General features: G+C 34.7%; 1 long non-coding RNA gene across 1 annotated transcript in view; it reads right to left on the bottom strand.

Moving 5' to 3' along the window:
• Positions 1-333: 333 nt before the first annotated feature.
• Positions 334-21,564, bottom strand: part of LOC145669129 (uncharacterized) — a 45,188-nt gene continuing 23,957 nt past the window's right edge. Inside the window, exon 3 of the long non-coding RNA XR_014128140.1 lies at positions 334-470. This is a non-coding gene — a long non-coding RNA (uncharacterized LOC145669129). The remainder of the gene's footprint in view (positions 471-21,564) is intronic.

The raw sequence follows: 21,564 nt of genomic DNA, 5'->3' as shown, positions 1-21,564 counted from the left end.
TGACATCTCATACAGTCTTGGAGTTGCAAGGGACGTTAAATTTAAAAATCAACCAACCGTTAATATAATAAACAGTAGTGATTGTTGGTCAAATTAGAAACCACTTATATACCGAATGAGTTTTGGTTTAATATTTTCGCCTTGAATTCGGCAGAACTGGATTCAATTTGAATGAAGTCACATGGTTTCGATTTTATATTAACTCTTTCTTATAACCATGTCTTATATCATCTCGCTAATAATACTGAACGTTAAACGCCCAGTGAACATATAAGTTTAAATATTGTAAGTAATACTGTTTTGGATTTTTAAACATTAGATAAGTTCGAGTTTGAAATTAATGTAGCATAAATTATATCTCCAAGTTTATTTCTCCTTTGTAATACATAATAAATTACATCTGTTCATGAGTTCTCTGTTCTATCTCCTTTGAGATACTACTTCATGAAGTTTTTGCCTTCAGTCTTCAGCTGAAAAGAAGAAGGGAAGAAAGATTTGATAATGTTTTCTGATTGTACAGTTACGTTCAAATTTTCCACTATACTTCTCTTGTTTAATTACATATATACTACATTCGACAAATTTAGTTTTATTCTTTTAGCAAAAAAAGAAAGTTTTGCCTTGTGCTGCTGACAAACGTATAGGATTTTAAAGCTTTAAGGACATTTAATTGTTGGAATCTACGCTGACATATATATATACCCTCCATTCCGAAAGAAACCGAACTTTTGAAAACAAATAGTACCACCAGTGCCATCTGTTGTAATATTTTACCGGTAGATGGCGTAGTCTCTCATTGACAACTGGTATAAATGTCATGACATTTGGATGCACGGCAACAAAGTTATTGCGTTTCAACTGTCAGTGTGTTGTGTACATCGGTCGGAAAATGAGTTTCAAACAACGAGCTGCAATTGAGTTTTGTGTTAAACTGGGTAAAAGTTTTAGTGAAACGCACCAAATGCTACAAAATGCATATGGTGATGAGTGTCTATCCCGTACGCAAGTTTACGAGTGGTTCAGGCGATTCAAATCGGGTAGAGAGACGCTGGGTGATGACGAAAGATCAGGCCGTCCAAGAACCGGATTATCGGAAGAAAACATCGAAAAAGTGCGTGAATTCATCAAACATAACAAAAAATCGTCGGTGAAAGTTATTGAAATGGAATTAAGCATTCCTCAAACAACCGCATACCGCATTTTGACCGAAGTTTTGGGCCTTAAGAAGGTTAATTCGCGGTTTGTACCACACAAACTCACCGAAGACCAAAAAGTTGATCGAATTGCGCATTGCAAAGACATCGTTAAAAGTGCTCGGCAGGATCGAAACTTCTTGAAATCGATTGTAACTGGTGACGAGACGTGGTGTTTTGAATATGAGCCCGAAACAAAGCGGCAAAGTGCTGAATGGAGAGCGCCGGATGAAGGAACACCCAAAAAAAGTCGCTTGGTGAAGTCAAAAGTTAAGGTGATGCTGATTTGTTTTTACGATTCAAAAGGAATTACCCACAAAGAATTTGTTCCGCCCGGCCAGACAGTCACTGGAGAGTTTTACTTGGGCGTCATGAAGCGTTTGCTGGCAAGAATTCGTCGTATTCGGCCCGAATATCGCAAAATCGGCAGTTGGACTCTTTTGGACGATAATGCACCATCACATCGTTCGCAACTTGTAACTGAATTTTTGGTCAAAAATAACATTATTCGGTTGCATCATCCGCCCTATTCACCAGATCTCGCTCCGTGCGATTTCTATCTGTTCCCGAAACTGCATTTGGCGATGAAAGAAAAGTGGCACGCATCGATTGATGCCATTGAAAAGGCGACGACCGCCGTCCTAAAGACCATTCCAATAAAGGACATGGAGAAGTCGTTTGACAACTTGTTGGAGCGTGCAAATATGTGTATCGATGCAGAAGGGGAATACATTGATTAATAAAAATGATTTGTTCCAAAATGTACATTGCTTTTTTTGTTTTTTTTTAACGTTCGGTTTCTTTTGGAATGGAGGGTGTATATATATATATATATATATATATAATGAAACAAGATATAAGATAGCATAGATTCCAACAATTAAAGATCCTCATAAACTTTTAAACAGATCCTTATAACAGAAAAAAAAAATCAATAAGAAATTAAATGTCGACAGGAAATTCATGTTATTATTCAGTTCAAAACCTTTTGTTGTCACGAATTCGGTTGAGAAATTTGAAGCTTAAATAATATAAAGCGATAATCATATTTGTTGTGCTATGGTTCCGAAACATGGTCGTTTACTCTGAGGGAAAAACGCCGACTGAAAGTGTTTGAGAACAAGATCCTGAGACGAATATTCAGATCCGAGAGAGACGGGAATGATGAATGGTGGAAACTTCATAACGACGAACTACATAATCTATATCGTTTACCAAATATTTTTAGGGTCATCAAATCTAAGAGGCTCAGGTGGATAAGTCATACAGCCAGAATGAAGAAAGTAGGAACGCTTTCAAAATTTTAACTGTAAATTCGATCGGAAGACGTCCATTAGGAAGACCTAGGCGCAGATGGGAGGACAATATTAAGATGGGTTTCGCAGAAATAGGAATAGAAAGTAGAAACTGGATTCAGTTGGCTAAGGATAGAAATCAGTGGACAACTTTTGTGGATGCGGCGTTAAACCTCCGGGTTCCATAGGCCAAAGAGTTAGTTAGTTAGTTTCAAATCCCATACGTTTGTCAACAGCGCAGGGCAAGCTTTGTTTTATATATAAAATAAATAAATAAAAATCTTTTGAATACGATTCTTTAGTGATGCTGAAAATAGTAGGTAACTTTTGAGAACTCTCTATTAACTACATAACTATTATAGACTCATTAAGAAGAGAGGAGACTAATAATAAAACGGGAGACTAGAATAATAAAAAAATAAAATATAGTATTTTATATATTGTACATAATATTTCATAATATAGTATTTATATATTATAATATTTATTTATTATATAATATTTTATATTGTATATATATAATATAAAATAATATAAAACATAAAAAATATTCCCTTTTTTATTCAAGAAATACACACACCTTTAAACTTACAACATACTATTAGATTATTCTGTACTCGTACCAATATTTTGTTAAAAGAAAGTTAGTCTATTAATCATAAAAATTAAAGAACATACTGTACTACACCGAGAGTACGATCAGGCCTCCGACACTAATGAAGCCAAATATTAAAAGGCCAAGCAATAACAGGGATGCCTGTTTTGTTGTGACTCGACAAAGCATTAATCTTTTCTTGGACACATGGAAATTTTTTGTCTGAAGTGTTTAGTTATTTGGCTATGGCTATCAATGTCAGAAAAAGCACAAATGCAGACCTCTCAGGAGGCGGTAGCTTTCGGAACCATATGATCATTTAAGTGCACAACAACCGTCCTCACTGAAGTGAACACAGAGCATTTACGAAGTTTCGCAATAACTTCTCGGGTGTGTTTACGCGTGCTAATACTTAGCGACCGAATTCATCATCAGAAACTTCAAACGACCATATGTATTTTTATTTTAATTCATACTTATAATTTAATATAAAGTTTGTAGCTTTGCGGGTTTAGCAGCTAAATTTCACTGCTTCCCAAAGGACAAGTAAGAAAATAATTTTACTAATATTTTATTTACATTTTTACTGCTTTTCAAGTCTGAAAGCTTTCAGCATTTGCTTGTTTTATTCATTCAAGTGTGACGGTAAAGAAGAACCAGTGTTTCTTTCTTTCTTTCTTTTTTTCTTTTTTTCTTTTTCTTTCTTTTTTTTTTTTTAAAAAAAAAGAATAATATGTTAAGATTAGTATTTGATGTTGGAAATTACATCCGTTTCAAAACCCAGGCTATACAGTTTATAGTTTAAACCCAGTCCATACTTAAACAGTCTAAGGTGGAATCCGAATTACAGTACTGCGTTCAAATTTGAAGGTTCTCCCACCGAGAATCGACGTAACCCCCGACGCTCATGCTACCTGCGAGGATTGATGAGTACTTGATTTCTTTTAACGTCTCACAATTATGAACTAAGGTGATGATGAGATGCATGATATTGGTGGAATAACGAAAGTGGGAAGAAACGAGAGCCATGCACACAATGTTTATTCACCACTAAACCCACGTGGTGGAAACTGTATCAAAATCAAGGACCCCAGGTGCCAGAGGTGAGCGATCTGCTATTGAGCTACTGCAGCCCCGATGAGTACCGGTACTTGAATACACATGTTAATCTTAATTGATTCCTACTTTCCTTCTTTTTTTCCCGAGAAATGATCAATATTGCAATTGTATATTTTTCACCCTGTTTGTTGAATTTTAGTCCTGATTACAAATTACCTTTGCCAGTCAATAGAACAGTTCTTGTCTTTTAAGGAGCACATTTTCCTGCTGAAACCAACTGCTTTGACTGCTCTTTGCTTTGTGACTGAAGGTACTATCTATTGAAGTTCTATTAACGCCTTAAATACTTACTAGGATTGTGGTTCCACATGTCCAATCACCGAAATGTTCAAACGATTCTGCTTTTAGCCAACAGTGAGCAATCGAAGCACCCATCTCTCTAACAGGTTTCTCATATATAAATATTTATAAAAAGAATTTTAAAAAACATTCAACTGAGATGTTTGCTATCTTGGCTATGTCACGTATCTTCACCCGACGATTTTCCAACATATATCAAGAATTGTATTTACTATATAACCATTAAATACCTGGGTACTGTTTCGTTTCGAGTTTCAAAATCATTTTATCTACATGTATGTGTTATAGAGAATCTATAACCGATCTATGGTTGCATGAGTTTTATCCGAGTATACAATGCATTTTTAACTAGCATTTATTTATTCATAGCATTTCTCATTTTGTCCTTTTGAAATCATTTATTTCCTTTTCACAGACAACAATGTACCTCTCCAGACGTTTGTCGACAGCGAACTGTTGATAAAACACAAAAAGTGTATGGAAATAATAGCATTTTATGAATCCTAAAGCGTAATTGGATTTGGACAGAAAGCAAAATGAATGATACCACATTCAGAATTGCCAATTTATTATTATTTTTTTGAACTGTTTTTGTGTATTATAACCTAAAACATTTATCAACCTCTTACATTTTCCATCGAAGTTAGTTGGAAATTTTTAAATTTATAGAATATGAATCGTGAGAAATCTTTGTTGGATTTTTTCTTAAGGAGGTAAAAGCGCGTAGTGGCCTTCAGTGTTACTCGAGCCAGGGTTGGCAGAAACCATGGTTTTTATTTTAAAAAAAATAGTTTTTTTTTGTTTGAACTCGTTTTTTTTGTTTAAACCAGTTTTTTTTTTGTTTAAATAATTTGCTCGATGTATTTATATCACATATGGACAGAAATATGTTTGTTTCGCCTTGGTGTTGTTATACATCAACCGGGTTGTGCTGGAAGGGGTCACATAAGCTTAAAGCGGAATCCAAACCGCTTCTCGGTTTACATCTGAGAGAAGTTGTCCACCATTTGAACTCGAAACCAGAACTAATTAGCCACAAATGCGATACATCTACCGACTCATTCACGAAGACTCCTGATAAGTATATGTTGTAATGATCTTTATATATTTGTTAATTGTGAAAAGTCATTTCAGAAGGACAAAAAAATAAACAGTTGCACAAATGAAACCATTGTACAGAATTACATATGAAAAATTTCAAAATACTGCAGAGTACAGAAGAACTAATTTAGTCCAAGTTAGTTCACTACATTTTTTACGTCCAAGTTAAAGAAATACGACGACTTAATTTGCACATCAGTACGAAAAGTGAATAAAGATACGAATTATTTCAGTCCACTTTGGTTCTGACCCATTTATACATAAATAGATACCAAAAATACTTCTGATTTCAATAAATGCCTCTCATTGGGTTTGTATGACTCTTTCCCCTCAAAAAGTACGGCACTTCGATGTAGTTTATCAACAGTAAACGTTATTAAAACGAAACAATATTTAGAATTTTTCTTTGATTGCAACTGCATAATAATAATAATAACAAACTATATATATATATATATATATATATATATATATATATATATATATATATATATATATATAAAACACAAAGGAAACATTCATAAACTAATAAGAAGCACAAAAGTTGCTTTTGTAGAATAATCTCTTTGAGTACTGAATGGGGAATTTAGGTCTGAATATAATACGAATAATATACCCGAATGAAACATGATAACCCACAAATGTGTGTACATCAAGATTTTAACACTTACAATTTTACGAACATTTTTCGATTTTTGCTTTAAACCAGTTGTTATTTATTTATGTATGTATTTTGTTTTTGAAAAAAAAAAGGTGGTTTAAACCAAGGTTTAAACCAGCCAACCCTGACTCGAGCTAAGCATATCCGCTTAAGGGCGATTACCATATATTCATATATGGATTTTCATATGTCAACTAGTAATATATTAAGGATTAGTACCAATACCAGGATTTTTCAGTCTTACTGATAACACCGAAATCCAATGCTAAGAAACTTACAAATCACATAAAAAGTATCAAGGTCTAAACGAGGTATTGAATGCTACTCTATCACTAACAAGGAAAGGTCAAAAAAGTTGTCATTCAAATTTGATTGCCACACAGTACATCTGATAGAGCATCATAAGAAATGAAAATGAGCAAACTTTGAAGTGCTATGGACCAGAAGCATAGGACCTACAGAGCTTCAACATTTGAATATCAAAAAAATTATATCATGAAATTATGTACGTTTAAAGTAAATATCTTGAAAACCGTTAAAGCAATCAAATCAAAAGGTACACAATATAATAAGAACAAAATGCCGTATCGAAAACTACAAACAGTGTTGCCATAGATGGGACAGTGTTGCCACCTCAGCACGAGAGTATTTTGTTTAAAATAACACCATATACAAATGTGCACAGATTTAAAATGCGTTCTTATCACTTAACATAACAGTGAAATGTAGTGGTATAGTGTTGCACACTGTTGGAGCAACGTGTGCTGAAAATGTAAAATGGAGAGATCTGATATGTGGCAACAGCAGTCTTGGGAAGTAATGTAACGCAAGTAACGCGTTACTTCTTTTGCATTACTTTTTTCGCAATATATTTCGGATGAGTAACTACAATATATGTATACGGTACTTGTTTCGAAAACAAATGTTTCTTTCCTATATGTGAATTTCTCAGAATGGTCAAAGGTAATATTCCCGAGTCGAGTTCCGAGCCGATTCACTGTTTCTGGAATCGAGTTTCGAGTTGAGTCGAGTTTGATAAATGGCTCGCTCGTTTTAACTCGTTTTGAAATCATGGTCTGCTTTAGGGTTTTCCAGGACAGTCCCGGTTTTCAATGAAAGAATTAACTATCCCGAAAAAGGCTTTCGGGGCGCCTGTTTGTCCCGGTTTTCCTTCTTCAGATTGAAAGAAAAATCAACTTGCAAGAATTAGTATGTCTCATCTAAAAGCGGAAGATTTTCGGAAGATTTGTGTAGCCAATTAATTTAAACAACAGGTTGTTTGAAATCTTACCCATTCTTTCGCCCTATGGGTTATTTAGCTTCCAGAGAGAAAAATAAGAATTTTAAATGTTCAAGAGGGGACATATGTTCGTAAGTGATTTCTTGAATATCACTTCAATGGAAAAGAACAGATTTTTCCTTGTGACTGTCTTTAACTACTAGTTATTTTATACTTCAATCGGCAGCGCAGAACTACTTCATTGTTGGAGCTTTAATCAACAATGGCGATACTGCTCTCAGTCCCTTTGTCAATTGTATTTAAACTGTCTATTTCGTCCTGTCTGCCGTCTTCTTAGGCACAATTTCTCCTGAGAACTGAGTTGTCTTTAATATATTTTCCCATGTGTGGATAAATATTTCTAAAGATACTGTGCACGCATTTAATAATTTTGGAATTATATTTTTTACTTTATCTGATAAAAGTTTCAGTAATTTGCAGGTTAAATTTCCGTAACTACTTACTCTAAGACAAGAAGTGGCAGTTAAACACATAAAGGTAAGCGTTTTGTTTAATTTTGATTCTGAATTTTGTTTCCTACCAAACTTTTGAAGAGCCTGCGCAAGTCTTTCAAGAAATTTAGTGTTTGTTTATCGTTCTGTATTTAGCGTAAATGTACTTTTTCTTGCTAAATACTAAATTTGTATTTTTTTAAGGATAGTGTTTCTGACTCAGGTGATGACGCAAGAACTAAAAAAGTATCTCTTTAATCATAAATGGGAGGATATGTTGTAATTGGTGCAATATTTAGGACCTGCCGGAATTCGGAATAAGGGATGCCAGTCAGCTCTTCTTACATTACCTTTTCACATTCTTTATACATCCCTTGTGGGGTTTCATTTGTGCCAACTATGTATAGAATGAACCGGAAAATTGTGAGTAGTGACCGGGAAAAGACAGGTAATTACTTGACTTTGATCAAATGAGTAGGAAACTTGACCTTATATATAGACCGGCTTTTCATTTACAAAATCTGGCAACCGTAGCCTGATTACACTGGAAAGCGAAAGCCATGAGAAATATAAGCAGTAATAAGGAATACTTTTAGTGTTGCTCACGAGAGGGGACACTGCTCGCATCTCGTCTCGTCTCGATAGCGAGACCACAAGAGATTTTTATAACAAGCTCAGTTCGGCTCAGCTCAATTGAGACGACGGCTCGAGCCGGCTTGCTTGGGGTGAACCATCGGCTCGAGCTGGCTTGGTTGGGATGAGCCATCTGCTCGGTTCGGCTAAAATGAACCGAGGGCTCTAGCCGACTCGGTTGGGTGAGCGGTTGGCTTGGCTTACTTCTCGGTTCGGGTTGATAGTGAATGAGCTGTGAGCCGAGCTGCTCGAGTCGTTGACAATTCTAAACCCGAACCGAGCAGTTTTGAAGATATTTGGCCAGTGCCCTACACCTTTTATCAATGTTTGGCTCGTGCCCGAATATTCAACCTAGACCGTCAACCAACATTCAGAAGCTCGTGAACAATGTCATTGACTCCTAGACTTCACGACTGCCGAGAATGGCAAAGTATTCAAATACAAACCGACTATCTTTTATGTTTATAAACAAGGTTGTTATAATTAATAATAATTACAGCCCGGATTTTTATGCAAAATGAATGTTTATAATAATGTGTAGAAACATATGGAAAGTATTTTTTTTCTCTTTCTTTCCGACGGACTTGTAAGGATTCGTTTGAGACGAATATGATAGTGTGTATTTTGAGTGAATTTTGATGTGTATGCATATTTCATAAACTTTAGACGATACTGCATATTTCTGAATTTTATTGCTGCATACTAGCATATTTCAGAGTATATCACAAGGAAGTAGGTTATATTTAAAGTGAACTGAATTACTTTGTAAACGCAATGTAGAATAAAACATTGTATAGAATAATAGAATAAAATGTTGTATCCAAATTTAGTTCACCTGACTTGTCTTGCACACGGTCTTCACCGTGCAATAGAAACAATCAGATGTCTATATCTGGAAGCAGACGCGCATGTATCAAATATAAAGAAAGTATTTGTGAAAGCTTCATTGCGTGTACGTATCTTTCGCGAAGTTGCGAAAAATGTTACGCTACCTCCGCAACCAGTTTAAAACAATGAAGCTCGTGGGTAGAAGCTGTATTGTATTATGCAGTAAATTTAAATCAAGTGAAGACACTTGTTAACTCGCTAAATCCCGATGATGCAGCCGCTATTTATATGTTACAAAAATGTTTCTCTATAAGTGCAATGTTTCTCTATAAGTGGCATTGATAACAAAATTAAGTACATACACAGCCACTTCTCGAGAATACCTGAAATTATCAGATAGTTGGAATACCGTAACAATGCTTTGCTATATTCTCTCTCTTTGTTGGGTGAATTATCATAGACTGTCCAGTGAAACTCACGGTGTTGCGAAAGTACAGTGAGATAAACTTTGCCAAGTATTAGGCAAAAATTCCGGGTACAAAACAATGTGACATTGCAAATATACTTAATGGTGAAAACATGGGATTGGAAGAGGACTTAAGATAGGAAGACATTTGGTGTTTTTTACATGCATCAGTGAGTTCTGCTGATGTAGAAAGGAACTTTTCGATCTAGAAAACGTTTCTCACTGATAACACAGAGGGTTTATAGAAAAAAATCTAAGAAAGACTTTAATAATTAATCCAAAGTTCTTGGGATTGCTGCCAGAGTGAATGTTGCTGTGCTGAGCTTTCGTTACCATACAGCGGTAACATCTTCATAGCTCTGAAGATGTTACCGCTGTATGGTAACGAAAGCTCAGCACAGCAACATTTACTCTCGCAGCAATCCCGAAAACATTGGATTAATAGTAGACGCCAGCAAAACTTCAAGATCATCAAGGCCTTAATAGTTCAAACAAAAGAGGTCATTAATATGAGATATTTTTATAAGAAATTGAAATTTTATTTTCTTAGTGTATATTTCAGTGCATATGTTTATGCATATTTTTCATATTTTTCGTGCATATTTGCATGCATATATTCCGGTTTGTTTGTGCATAGAAATCCGGGCTATAATAATAATAATAATAATAATAATAATAATAATAATAATAATAATAATAATAATAATAATAATAATAATAATAAAACAGGTCCTATCTAGAAAGTAAAAAACAAGTTGTTCTTGAAATATTAACAGGAGTGCCACAGGGAAATGTCATTGGACCTTTTCTATTTCTATTTACCTCACTACTTATTAGAAACCACTGTTATGTATGCCGATGACACTACATTTATAACGAAAGATAATAATATCAATGCAATACACACGAGAAATAATGAAGCAATAGATAAACCTACTATTTGGCTGTTCTACAATAAATTACATTTGAATCACAATAAAACAGACAAGTTATACTTTCATCTCAGTTGCTCCACAACTGATACAGAAGACTGCTACTCAGTTAATCTATTAGGGACATACTTAGTTACGAAACTAAACTGGAATGTGCATAGTACACAACTTCGTAAAAAAATTATCAAGGGCAGTATATGTGTTACGCAAATTAAAAATATCTGTAAGTAAAAGTCTATTAATCACTGAATATTATGCGTTCTTTCACTCTCATCTGTCGTATGGCATATTATTATGGGGTAATTCTTCCGGGACACAATCAGTATTTAAGTGGCAAAAAGGAGCGATAAGAACAAAAGAAAATCTTGTGGACATTTTTTCAAAGATTTTGACATAATGACCATCCTGTCCTTCTACATATTATTGTGCCTTATGTATATCAAAGAAAACTGTACAAATTATGTTACTCGAAGTAGTGTTCACTCACACAATACAAGGCGCAAAAATGAAATAGATATTACCCATGTGCGGTTGTGTAAAACGCAAAATAGTTATAAATATATAGGGATGAAATTGTATAACCTATTGGCACTTAGAGTGAGAGAAATGGAGATTAAAAATTTTAAATGTTTTTGTAAAAAGTGGCTGTTAGAAAAATGTATATATAGTATTTCAGAATTTCAGGAAGAAATTTCAGGACTAGAATAGAAAAGTAGTACTAGGTAAAATATAAAGTATTGTACTGATTAATTAAAATTGTAAATATTACATGTACGCAAACTTAAATTTTGACGTTGTCTATTACAACATTATGTTGTTTAACGTAACGTGGGTTCCTGTCACCACGGCATGGCGCGTCCTCAGGTTGCGGATCGAGGAGAAGGCCTCTAGATATAGAGGTTAGCTGCGAATATACTGAATAAGCAGTCGCGGACAGACGACTAGGAGTGGTCCTCCAGCTTGGGGGTTTGGGTAAGGCTAACACCCTCATCCTGTAAAAAAAAGGCACTTGTTCAGAAACATTCACAAAAGCCTCGGACAAGGACTGATAACTTGGCACGACATCAGCAAAAGAAAATGGACATGAGATTTGGAACATGGAATATTAGAAGTCTTTATAGGGCAGGCGCGTTAAAATCTGTAACGAGTGAGTTAGAGAAATACAGGATGGACTTAGTAGGAGTTCAGGAAGTTAGGTGGGAAGGAAATGGATCTGAGAATTCCGGAAATTTTACGTTCTTTTACGGGGAAGGAAATAAAAATCATCAGTTAGGAACAGGGTTTTTCGTTCACAAACGAATATTACCAGCAATTAAACGGGTTGAATTTGTTACTGACAGACTTTCTTTTATTACTCTTAAGGGACGGTGGTGTGATATTATTGTTTTAAATGTACATGGTCCAACTGAAGATAAGGATGATGATATAAAAGACAGTTTTTACGAAGAAGTGGAACGGATATTTGACCAACTCCCGCGATACCATATGAAGATTCTATTAGGAGATTTCAATGCGAAGGTAGGACGAGAGGATATTTTCAAACCGATTATAGGGAACGAAAGTTTGCATAAGGAAAGTAATGACAACGGTGTTAGACTCGTAAACTTTGCAACATCCAAAAACCTAATCGTGAAGAGTACAAAATTCCCACATCGCGACGTTCATAAATACACTTGGACATCACCAGACGGAAAAACACATAATCAAATTGATCACGTTTTAGTAGATAGAAGAAGACAATCTAGCATAATTGACGTCCGGTCGTTTAGAGGGGCTGATTGTGACACTGATCACTACCTGGTAGCAGCGATAATACGGGAGAGATTATCGTTGAATAAAGGTAATACTCAATGTCCGAAAACGGAGAGATTTAATTTAAAGAAATTAGAAGAGAGCCAGGTAAGAGAGGAATACCAGATTGAAGTTTCGAATAGATTCTCGGTTTTAGAAGACTCGGAGTGCACTAGTGTTGAGGATACTTGGATTGAAATTAGAGATAGCATTAAAAGTTCAGCAATAGAAAAACTGGGACACGCGGAAATACGTAGGAACAAACCATGGTTCGACCAAGAATGCATTAAACTAGTAGAGAAGAGAAAACAGGCAAAATTACGGTGGCTACAAAATCCGAATGAAATAACTACACAAAATTTCGCAGATATCAGGCGGGAAGCTTCCAAAACTTTTAGAACAAAGAAACGGGATTTTTTGAAAGCTAAAATTAAGGAACTTGAAGATAATAGTAAAAATAAAAATATTCGGGACATGTATAAGGGGATCAGCGAATTTAAGAAAGGCTATCAACCTCGTGCTTATATATTAAAGAAATCTGACGGAACAGTTCTCACTGATACGGATAGCCTCTTAAATAGATGGAAAGAGTTCTTTGACGATTTGCTGAACACGCAGCCAAAAATTAATGTGCGTGGTGAAAAGGAGATACACACCGCAGAACCGTATATTCCAGAACCCAATCGAATAGAAGTGGAAGCCGCTATAAAGAAATTAAAGAAACACAAATCTCCGGGTGTAGATGAAATTCCGGCTGAGTTAATTTTAGCTGGAGGCGAAAAATTGTGGAACAAGATACACAAACTCATTCTCCTTATCTGGAACAAGGAAGAATTGCCACAAGAGTGGAAAGAGTCAATCATTGTTCCAATTCACAAGAAAGGCGACAAAACTGACTGTAATAATTATCGAGGCATTTCTCTTCTGTCAACATCCTATAAAATCCTTTCAAATATTCTGTTAGCAAGATTGACCCCATACGCAGATGAAATTATTGGAGATTATCAGTGCGGATTTAGACGAAATCGATCAACTATCGACCAAATATTTACCATTCGCCAAATACTCGAAAAGAAGTGGGAATACAATACCCCGATACATCAACTATTTATTGATTTTAGAAAGGCTTACGACTCGGTTAGGAGAGAAACATTATACAACGTTCTTACAGAGCTTGGAATACCGAGAAAGCTAATTAGATTAATTAAGATATGTTTAAGTGAATCCCAAAGTAAGGTCCGGGTAGGAAAATTTTTGTCCACGAGCTTCCACGTCGAAAATGGCCTGAAACAAGGAGATGCGTTGTCGCCATTATTATTTAACTTTGTGCTGGAATACGCCATAAGGAAAATCAAAGATAGCAACCAGGGCCTAGAGTTGAACGGCATTCACCAGGTTATGGCATATGCTGATGATGTAAATTTAATAGGGGATGATAGGAGAACAGTAGAAATAAATGCAGAGATATTATTAAACGCTTGCAGGGACATGGGTTTAGAAGTAAATGCAGAGAAAACTAAATACATGGAAGTGCGTCGGGACCGTAATACGGCAAATTATAAACGCGTTAAAATATTAAATAATACTTTTGATAAAGTGGATACTTTCAAATATTTAGGATCAATATTAACAGACGAAAATCATATTCACGAAGAAATTAAATGTCGACTAAAAGCAGGGAATTCGTGTTACTATTCGGTTCAAAATCTCTTGTCGTCGCGAATTCTGTCGAGGAATTTGAAGCTTAAAATATATAAAACGATAATCATGCCTGTTGTTCTGTATGGTTGCGAAACATGGTCGCTTACTCTGAGGGAAGAACATAGACTGAAAGTATTTGAAAACAGGATCCTGAGAAGAATATTCGGACCCAAAAGGAACGAGAATGGGGAATGGCGGAAGCTTCATAACGAGGAACTACATAGTTTATACGGTTTACCCAACATTGTTAGGGTCGTCAAGTCTAGGAGGCTTAGGTGGGCAGGTCATGTAGCTAGAATGGAAGAAAGTAGAAACGCTTTCAAAGTCTTTAGTGGTAGACCCATAGGAAAACGACCATTAGGAAGACCTAGGCGCAGATGGGAGGATAACATTAAGATGGATCTCGCAGAGATAGGAATACAAAGTAAAAACTGGATCCAGTTAGCTAAGGATAGAAGTCAGTGGAGAGCTTTTGTGAACGCGGCACTGAACCTCCGGGTTCCATAGGCCATAGAGTTAGTTAGTTTTTTTTTAGTTAGTTAGTTTATGTTGTTTAACGACAATAAATATTTCTTATTCTTATAAAAGTTTTAGTAGTAGTAGTAGTATCATTGATAATAATTATATTGTCTATGTAAGATACCTGAAGAGAGTACTCGAATGTACACACCGGATTTGGCTCGACTCGACTCGAAACTCGACCCGAATTCGAGTCGAGTTGGAGGAAATTTTTCGAGTCGAATTCTCGGGTCGAGCTCAAAGATGTCTGTTTCTAGTCGAATTGAGTTTCAAAGAAAACTGCTCGTGCCCATCCCTACCAGTAACGCAGTATGGCATTTTAGTCAATGTTACATTATATGAAAATGTTTATATAGCTGTCAAGTAAAAATTTGTCCTTGCATTTACATAAAGCGGTTCAGAACGTGCAATAATAATAATAATAATAATAATAATAATAATAATAATAATAATAATAATAATAATAATAATAATAATAATAATAGTAGTAGTAGTAGTAGTAGTAGTAGTAGTAGTAGTAGTAATAGAAGTACGGAAAATTTAAGTAAAAAGTTTTTTTTTCACACATTCAAAAAAGTTTCGGACCTAAAAGTAACAGTTCCTTTTTTGGGGGAAGTATCACATTACAATAATAAGTAACTTGTAACGCGTTACACTTTTACAAATATCTTACCCAACTCTGGGCAAGAGTGGGTCATTAGAAAAAGTGAGCGATCTACATTACACTTCCGTAGCCTCGGTCAGTCAACAGACAACTCACGAAAACAAAATGTTACACGCGAGGAAAGAGACCCGTGTTTTCTAATTTTGTAAACTGCTTTTCCAGATTTGGTAGAATACTTTCTTGGTTTATGTCTTTCGTGTTAAGTGACATATTCTTTTACTTCCTCTTCTACACATCATATGATTATGTTACTGTACACTGTAAATTACCATATTCACATCGAAAATATAATTATTTTATTACTACCTCATTTCTTTTGGAATCAACCCTGATAGCCGTGTAGTCAAGAAGGCTAGGCCACCGACGTATTAGGGATCTCGGGTTCCGATCTTGCCTCGGACACATGGAGGTTTTTTGGAACTTTTCACCTTGCATTTTATTATCATCTTTCTTCTTTACTAGTGGTACGGATCCCACTTCACGCTGTAGTATCGTCCTATATAGCTTCGATGCTGACACAGGACGTAAAATTGGCATTACCCAATTTCGTTTCTCAAATGCATCAATCTTTTGTGACACTGCTGACATTTTGCTGCTATACTATCGGTGTTATTCTGCATTTGAATTAAATTCATAATATGAAACATATTTATTTATTTATTTATTTGCCTGTTTTGCATACAAATGAGAGTATTCTCGAGCACGCATACAGTTGTCAAAATTACAAAATAATTACCTATATGGTATAGAAAAAAAAAACTTAGATAAAATAATACATACATAACTATGACTTTTATAAGCTTATACAATCATAATATAATTAACAAAGAAAAAAAACATTTATACATTATCTTCAAAAAACTCATTTACCGAGTAGTAACATTTATCTACTAAGAACTCATGAAGATCCGATTTAAACATAGAATATGATTTGTTTTGTTTTAGAAAGTCAGGTAACTTATTGAAAATTTTTGTACAGTTTATATATACGCTTTTTTGAAAAAACGAGAAATTTTGGGGGATAACATGCAAATTATTAACGAATCGAGTATTGTATTTATGGACGTTACTGTTTTCTATAAATAAGTGTTTGTTACTTACGGTAAACAAGATAACTTTATATAGATACGCACAAGGTAATGGTAATATTTTTTGTCCTCGAAAGATGGGCTTGCAAGAAGATATTGGTGACAATCCAAACACAACCCTTAGTGCTTTCTTTTGTAAGCGAAACGTGCTAATACATTCAGTAGAATGACCCCAAAAAATAATACCGTAAGTTATTAAAGAATGGAATTTTGCATAGTACACCGAAACTAAGGCCTCTGTTGTGACATTACCTCTTAGCCTACGGAGGCCGAAACAAATACTACTTAATTTTTTGTTGAGTTGAGAAATATGCTCATTCCAAGTTAGTTTCGAACTTATGGTGACACCAAGAAATTTAGTTGAAATAGAAAAGTCGACTTTTTTGTTATTTACCATTACGTAAGGAATAAATTTATTTTGAAGAGGATAATAAAAATTTAGCAAGGAAGTTTTATCATTGTTTAGAACTAACTTATTGTTACTTAACCAGTTACTTAATCGTGAAAACGCAGTGTTTAGATTATATTCAATATCATGTCGTGAGTTACCTGTAATAATAACATTGGTGTCATCAGCAAATAAAACACATTTATTAGGCAACATTTCATGTGTCAAATCATTGATGTAAATAAGAAAGAGCAATGGACCAAGCACTGATCCTTGAGGTACACCAGTTAGTATTGTACCTTTATAACTACTAAACTTATGCATTTCGCCATTTTTTTTCGTTCGTAATTTGAACTATCTGATACCTATCCTTCAAGTAAGACTCGATCCATTTATTGGCAGTTCCTCTTATACCATAAAAGCTTAATTTTTTGAGTAAGAGATCATGATTTACAGTGTCAAATGCTTTAGTAAGATCAACAAAGAGTCCAATTGCCCATTTTTTATTATTTATTGCATGCATAACAGTACTAAGAAAATCGAAAATTGCAGAATCAGTAGATTTGCCACTTAAAAACCCATGTTGAGATAATGATATTAGATTATTGGAACGTAAGTAATTCCTTATCCTATTTGACATTACCGTCTCAAAATTTTTTGAAAATACAGATAAAACTGAGATAGGGCGATAATTCTTAATATCGTAACGACTGCCTTTTTTGAACAAGGGAATCACTTTAGCCACTTTTAACCGTTGTGGGAAAATGCCTGATTGAAGGGAAAAATTTATTACATGAGTCAGGTGAGGAGCAATTATCGAAGCAGATTGTTTTATAATAGTGGACGGTACTTCATCAAGACCTGCAGAACTGCTATTTCTCATCTTTCCTATAATTGCTAATATTTCATCAATAGTTACCGGGGTAACAAAAATACATTTTGGATAAGAAGGCATATTTGAAGAACCACTTGTACCAGCTTGGTGGGATAGAGCACCAAGAGCTACCTGAGGAGAAGTTATAAAATAATTATTAAATTTATTTGCAATTTCAGCAGGGTTTGTAATTCTTTTATTGTCAAAAATGACGTGATTCAAATTTGCAATATTACCCTTCTTTGTATGTAGTCCTACCGACTGGTGAATAATATTCCACATAGTTTTAATTTTATTTCTGGAGTTATTAATCATTTTCGAATTATGCATTTGCTTTGCTGTCTTAATAACTTTCTTATATGTTATCTTATATTTTTTAACGTAATTCCTGAATACATCAGAAACATTTGTATCATTAAGCAGTTTAGCATACTTAATTAAATTTCGTTTGGAATTACGAATACCAGTTGTAATCCAACTCTTCTTAATTTTATTACATTTACTAATTGGCATGAGAGGAAAAGCTACATTAAAACAGTGCAAGTATACATCTAAGAAGGAGTTAAATTTTTCGTCCATAGTGGAAGCTGAATAGATTCTATCCCATGGCTCAAGAGCCAACAAATAACAAAAGTAACTAATGTTTCTCGGTGAAAATAACCTTTTTTCAATTCTGGTAGTATTTTGCAACACTGGTAAGTTAGTTGATGGAAGCGATAAGCTAACTAATTGCGCATCATGATCTGAATAACCTGGGTTGAATATTTCAAGTTTGTGGTTATGACACTCTCTGCTTACTATTACTTGATCAAGTGCTGATTTTCCAAATCTGGTAGGCGTTTTAACAATAGCTTTGAGATTAAATGAAGTTAATAGGTTTTGTAAATCAGTTTTAACTTTAGTGTTAACCATCCAATTTATATTTATGTCACCACACAAAATGATAATATTGTATCTTTTGCACAGATGGTCAAGAAGAAGTTCAAGATTTCTAAAAAATACCCGTAAGTTACCCGAATTAGATCTATAAATACTACATATACACACTTGATGAGCGAGACTTATTGCAACTACTTCAAAGTGAAGTTCCAGATTGAACATCGATACATCAACTTCATCAGCATTTAATTTATTATGAACGAATATACAAACTCCTCCATGAATCAAGTTAACTCTTGAATAATGACTTGCCAAATCAAAACCTTTTAATTTTACAGATTTAATATCAGTACAGCTTAACCAATGCTCCGTGATGCAAATAACATGTGCAGTTGACAACACTGTCTCAACTAACACATCCATAAAGTCCAGCTTATTGCCAAGACCCTGCACATTGTGATGGAATACTTTAAGCTGATTTACCTTACAGTGTTTCACTGTATTGATATCTGTACCGGGTTTTATGTTTCCTACATCACGTAAATCATCTAGCATCGCTATTTCTAACATAAGCCTTTTTTGAGTGTTCCACCCCTGCACATTGTGGTGATATACCTTTATTGGAATTATGTTTGGTTCGTTTTGTTTGTGCTTATCATCACTAAAAAATCATCTGATAAGTTTTTTGGAAGCTTTTTGTTTCTCATTGGTTTCTGTTGTTTTTCTCCCTTCCCAAAGTTTGCATTTGGGTCGGTTACAACCTTTGCACTTGAATCTTTACTTTTTACATTTGCACTTGAATCGTTACTTATTGCTGATACCTGGATATTTGTATCGGTCATTACTGGCATATTGGTCTGACCATCAGAGATGATTGGGGAATTAAGTTCATGCCATGGTAGAGGAATTGGTTGCAATTTGGTTTTATTTTGTATCATGTCTGCTAGTGTTTTTGCCATTTTTTCTTTACCTATTTTATTTAGGTGAAGCCCATGTCTTGTGAAGCAAGATCTCTCTACATCAACGTCAACAAATGTACAGTTTGAGTATAGCTTCACCCACTTCCTGAGTTTGTTATTTACTCTACATATTTCATCATTAACACAAGAGAAATTGGCTAGATCATGTCTATAAGGTATACCTACTACAATAACATTCACCCCTTTCACAGATTCTAAAAATTTACACATTTCTTTAAATATCTCACCCGATTCATTTTTTGCTACATCATTAGCTCCAGCCCACACCACAAGATAATCACATTGTACTAAAGAATGACTTATGCTCAAGATATCTTTCGCCCTTGCACCCGGCTTTACTATACCACATACTTCATAGCCATTACCCAAAATATGTTTGATTTCTGGAGCACAATCAGGACTATGGCTATCACCAATTACATTTACCTTGGGACGGTCTGCTGTTTCACTTATAATCGTTCTTTTTACAGTAACACTGCTTGCAGTCTTTTTCAAGAATTGATCACCCTTCTTAGCACTAGACAAATTTGAAAATGTTTTACTTCTGTACTCTTTTACTCGTTCATTTATATGGGCAGGATGTTTTTTTCGCGATGGTTGAGAGTTTACTTCAGTCACTTGTTGATTACATTTTACTGGCATTTTGTTTTTCTGTCCCAAATCTTCAATGAGTGTTTTCCCAGCTTGTAGATTTTCATTTTCAAGACAGTTCATATATTTATTCACCTCAGATTTCGGTTTGGAAGAGACCTCGGTAAGTAAGTCATATCTATTTCTGGTGCTAACACTGAATGTTATTTTCTTTTCTCCTTTTGCGTTACAGCCAGTTGAATTTTCGACCCTAATTGTTTTCTCATTTGAGAATAAACGATTTGACGTTTCAGTACCGAACTTACTGCGGGAAGTATTTGCCTTGCACTGTACAATCTCGCTCCAACTATGGGGAGAATTTTTTCCACTTGCACTAAGAGAGTTTTCACTTTTGCACTTACATTTATTGTGTGAGTCATTTATGTCATTTTGTATTAGACTTAAGATTGAACGCAATGAGTCCAGTTCTTCTCGTAGTTTTTGCATTTCAGAGAAGATGTCACTCTGTAATAAGTTAATATCCCGATCTTCATTTGTTTTCATATGCACTACGTTGACACCACTATATCTATTTTTGCAATTTTCTTTACTTGCACAGTCACAGTGTTCTGATTGACAGGAGTTCTTGCAGCTACTACAATTTATAAAGCTTTCACAGGCTTCTTTACTATTATTCTTGATGAGTTCCTCATGAAATTCATTTTGTTTCTTAGTGCGATCTCTACAACCCTTAACACTTGACGCCATAGATTCCTTTACCCTTTGTTGTCAGACTTCTCAATTGTATATTTTCATCACATGTAGCTCCAACAGTGTGAATCACTACACCACTAAACTTCACTGTTATGTTTAGTGATAATAATGCATTTTAAATCTATGCACATTTGTAAATGGTGCTATTTCAAACAATATTCTTTTATGATGAGTTGACAACACTGCTTCATTTGTGGCAACAGTTTGTTGTTTTCGATACGACATTTTATTCCCATTATATTGTGCACCTTTGTTTCGATTGCTTCAACCGTTTTCAAGATATTTACTTTAAACGTACATAATTCCATGATATATATTTTTTTATTTTCAAATGTTGATGCCCTGTAGATCCTATCCTTCTGATCCATAGCACTTTAAATTTTGCTCTTTTTCATTTCTTATGATGTTCTATCAGGTGTGCTATGTGGCAATCAGATTTGAGCGATCTTCCCTTGTAAGTACTTATCAAATAATCATCTAGG

This window comes from Thermobia domestica, chromosome 13 (assembly GCF_964235325.1).
Source record: "Thermobia domestica chromosome 13, izTheDome1.hap1.1, whole genome shotgun sequence".
NCBI lineage: Eukaryota > Metazoa > Arthropoda > Insecta > Zygentoma > Lepismatidae > Thermobia > Thermobia domestica.
This window is presented reverse-complemented; position numbering and strand designations above follow the sequence as displayed.